Here is a 4526-nt window from a genome sequence, read left to right on the forward strand (position 1 = left end):
AGAACCAATAGTAGGGATGACCACTGTTCCTGCCACCTTTGCCCTGCTCCTGGGGACAAGGACTTTGCTGGGCATAGATACCCATAGACGGCAAGTGGAGTCAGCCCCTCGGGGACTGGGGAGAGACCAATGCACAGACAGGCAGGACGGATGGGTGGATCAGGGCTCCACAGAGGAAGCTGCATCTCACTGTTCTCTCTCCACAGTACTGGGTGGGCACCTCCAAGCCAGCTGACCTGCCTCTCACTAGCTCTGTCGATAGCTACATGACAGTCCAGAACATGATGAGCATAACTCAGTGACAACCTCATGGGGGGAACTCACTTTGTTTTGGGGTTGAGGGCCTTACTGTGTGACCTTGGGCATGTCACGTCTCACTAGAGGATCAAGTGAGGTGGTGCATATGCCTGCCTGGGTGCCCATCTCATGCTACCTAGTCCATTACCATGCTTGACCCAGGCATGTCTGCATGACCTTGGCCAGTGCCTCCCCACCCCCGTCTTTAAAATGGGGGTGATGACACAGAACCTCCTCACAGGCCTGGCCTCCTTCCTCTGTCCTTCTGGAAATGGGGTGGCAGCCCTGCCCTGCCTCCCGGCTCTGTGCCCTGAACTAGTGGGAGCAGTGGTGCCTGGAAGTGCCTGACAGGAATGCAGAATCCTAGGCCCACCCCACTGCCATGAGATGGTTCCCCTCAGGTGGGTGGCGGGCAGGCGGGCCACCAGCTCCCAGGGAGTGCCCATTGCCCCAGGCTGGCCTCCTCCTCCCGCACTCCCTGCTGGTGGGCATGTGTAGGCCAGCCTGGGCCCTGGCAGAGGCAGGAGCTGTAGCTGCAAAGCCAGCCTCCCAGGGCAGTGCTGAGCACAGGCCTGCTTCACTCCGCAGGTGCCTGGGGCACCTCAGACATGCCACACCATGTTTCCAACCTTGGTCTCTCTCTCTCTGTAAAATGGAAATGCCATCTCTGCCTCCTTGCCTCTCAGGAATGGAAAAGGGCCAGGGATTCAGCCACTTTCGAAGGTTCCCATTCATGAGGTCTATCCGAATGCACATCTTCCCAGATCCCAGGTGACACAGTCATGATCTCCCCACAGTAATTCGGGGGCACAGGCAATGTTCATCCCCCTCCTGGTGGTGTGTTGGGTGAAGTGGGGCCCAGGCCCTTCTAGCCATGAGACCCCCATCCCTCTTGATGAGTGAGGCCGGTCAGGCATCCTCATCTCTGTATCACCCAGAGCATGAAGCCACCGCCCTAAGAGCCACCAGACTCTGGTGATGCGGCCCTGGGCTGTCACTGGCCAGCAGGGTTTCAGCACCTGCTCAAGGCAGCGGCATGGGGAGGGGGCTTAGGTCAAGGCCGCCATCACCCTCAATGCCGGGAGCTGGTCTGGGCTTCACCTGGGCTGGGTCAATTCATCTTCACAGCATCCCCATTTTACAGACAGTAAATGTATCCCCAGTCACACAGCTCGGAAGGGACAGGTGAACTCAGCATCATGCTGCATGTGTGTGTCTGCACATGTATGTTGGCTGCACATACAGCCCGTCTATCACATGTGTCTCTCTGCCGGAGCATAGCTGCTGGCCCTGTCCCTCCCCAGCCCACCCCCTCTCCTGGGACATTACCCAATTGTCACTTCCCCTTGGACCCAAGCCTCACGGGCAGCAGCTGGGAACCGGCCTTGGACAGTCATACTGGTCTCTCCAGCATTAGAATTTGAAACCAGGTAGATGTCAGGACACACGGTAGGCACTGCCCCTTTCAGTCTGTCCTGGGAACAATCTGGTAAACAGACACAGCATAGGCAAATGAAAACGACAAAGCAGACAGGGGAAGTCCCTCCCTGAGGACAGGCACGCCTGGAGAATGAGACCCTGCCCAGGGCTGACCAAGCCCCCCCCAGGTCTACCCTGGGAAGGTGAAGTGCCTGCCTGAGTCCCTGGTGGTCAGTACAGAGCAGTTACAAACCCAGGTTTAAGTGCCCAATTATTCCACCACGATCTTCCCTCGCTTCCGCCTTTTGGACAGAGGGAATAATGAACCTCAGCACAGAGCTGCCACGTGGCCCACATGAGAGACCCCTATGCCACCCACCGAAACCCTCTCACTCAGCAAACAGGCAGGAACAAAGCCCTCTCCTCCCGCCTCTCTTCATCTGCCCCACCCCCGCACCTGGGGCCTCCCCTGCAACCTCAGAGCCCTCTCTCCTGGCTGCCTTCTCCCTGGCCTCTCCAGGAGCCAGCACTGCCCCTAGGGCAGAGAGGCTAGTGCTTTTGTATGAATAATACCAACTTAAAATATCTGGATTTCCAGCTGCTCATGAATAGTTAGCTGTGGGTTATGTGAGAATAACAGTAACTGCTACTTGTAATGGCCACCATGCCCAGGCCTGATCAGACCCCCAGGCACTGCTGTGTCCCCACTCATGGTGTCTTTGTGAACTAGGCCTGAGGCAGTAGCCACCTCTGTGAGCCTCAGTTTCCTTAGCTATGAAGTGGGCCAACAGCAGTTCCTCCTTCACGAGACGGCTGTGTGTGGGCAGAACTGATGTCCCATTGGGATGCATTGGGCCCTCAGCGGTGCTGCGACTGGGCAGGCCCTGCCCACACCTGCACAAAAGGGATACCTGTCGGTCTGAACTGTGGGCTGCAGGACTTCAGGGCTAAGGTCAGGACAAGCTCCCAGGGCAGCCCATACAGACCCTAGATACTAGGCCCCCACCATGGGCAGAGCACTGAGGAATCAAATCCAAACACCTCACTGAACGGAGAAGGAAACCAGCCACATCATACAGCGGGCGAGCGCCCAGCTGGGTTCAGCCAGTACTGTGGGCACCCCATGGCCCCCAGTCTGTCCTCTACCACAAATGGTTTGGACATGCCAGCAGGTCAGGAGGAGGACCTGGAGCAGGGTTTAGCGGAAGATTCCTTTTTCTGATAAATCTCCAAGGTGACTTGCATTTTCCATGCCTTCTATTTCACTTTCAAAACTCCCTCTAGCAGCGGGGGTGAGGCTCTGGGCAGGGGGAAACAAGGAGGGTCCAGTGTGGAGGGCAATCACAGGTGAGGCAGGCACTAGGTTACAACGCCCATGGGTGCCCACCTGCTGGCTGGGTAGACTAGCCGGGAGAGCATCCAGTCCACGCTTACAGGACTGCACAATCTCCCCAGTTCTGAGCGTGGCCCTCCTGGGTCTCTTCCCAGCTGTGCCTCAGTTTCCTCCCATCATGTGAGGGGGTAACACCTGCTTCCCAGGGCTGTAAGACAAAAAGTGATGCACCTGGCCCCACACAGGGCTGTCCCATGCCACCTCCCACCTGCCCCAGAAGTCCTGTTCCAGCCCACAGCACCTAGAACAGGGCATGGCATACAGCAGGCACTCTGTGGTTACAGGATGAATGAAAGAGCCTCCAGCTCCAGACCAATGTAACTCACTATCTCCTGACCTTGGGCACTGCTGCTTACCCTCTCTGGTCTTTGGTTTATGTGGAGGGGGAAGGTCATGCCCACATGGCCTTGGTCTCCCTCGCAGGCAGGGAAGCTGACGCACAGAGGTCAAGCCACCTGCCTGAGCCACTCTGCTGAAGACCTCAGCAGACACCGTGAGAGAGGGCAGAAAAGGGGCAGGGGTGGGGAGGAGGAGGGCGGTGCGACTAGGAGGAGTGAAAAGCAGGTGGGCCTGAGAGCCGGGTCAGGGTCAGGACAGGAGAACACAGAGGCCTGTACTTTTGCATACCTGCCCGGGGAGATAATGCCTGGCCCCTTCGCACACGCCTGGCTTCTGGGAGAGGCCCGCGTCCTGGCCGACAGAGCCAAGGGCTGGAGGAACCAACACGCTCAAGCCACCCCCAACGGCTGGCACAGGCACAGACAGGGTGCCACCCCAAACAAGGGGGCCCTGCCTGAGGACACAGAGGCTGTTTCATGAGGGGCAACGGCGGGCACTGGCACAAAGCGGGCCCAACCTGTGGTGATCCGCTCTCTGCCTCCCCCCTCCCTCCCCTCGTGAGTGCGTAGGAGGACTTCATGCCCCCATTTCCTAGACGAGAAGGCCGAGGCTCAGAGGGTGTGAGACCCACACGACTCGTTGACTCAGGTTCCGGGTGCGGGGCGGACGATGTGTTGGCGAGACCTGCAGTGGGGCCCCCGGGGTGAGCCTCACCCCGTTAAAAACAAAAAAACAAAAAAACAAAAAACCCACACCTGCGGGAGCGCCCAATCGCCTTCACAGCTCATTCGGCAGTTAGCGAAGCGGCCGGGGAAAGGCCGGTTCTTGTCCTCGTTTTATGGATTAAAAGAGTCCACGACAGGAGCACAGAGGGCGACGTGCTTTACCCACGAACACGCGAGGTCCGGGGCCTAAGAGTGCCGAAACGCAGCGCGGGGTCCTGCGGCCCTTAACGCCCACGCGGCGAAGGAGAGCGGTAGTCTAAGTCTAGCCAGCCGGGCCTCCAGACCCGGCCTGGGGGCGGAGTCTGAGGGCTGTGGCGTGCACTGGGCGGGCCGGGGGGGCGGGCAGACGGGGG

Source organism: Balaenoptera acutorostrata, unplaced genomic scaffold (genome assembly GCF_949987535.1).
Source record: "Balaenoptera acutorostrata unplaced genomic scaffold, mBalAcu1.1 scaffold_1059, whole genome shotgun sequence".
Classification (NCBI taxonomy): domain Eukaryota; kingdom Metazoa; phylum Chordata; class Mammalia; order Artiodactyla; family Balaenopteridae; genus Balaenoptera; species Balaenoptera acutorostrata.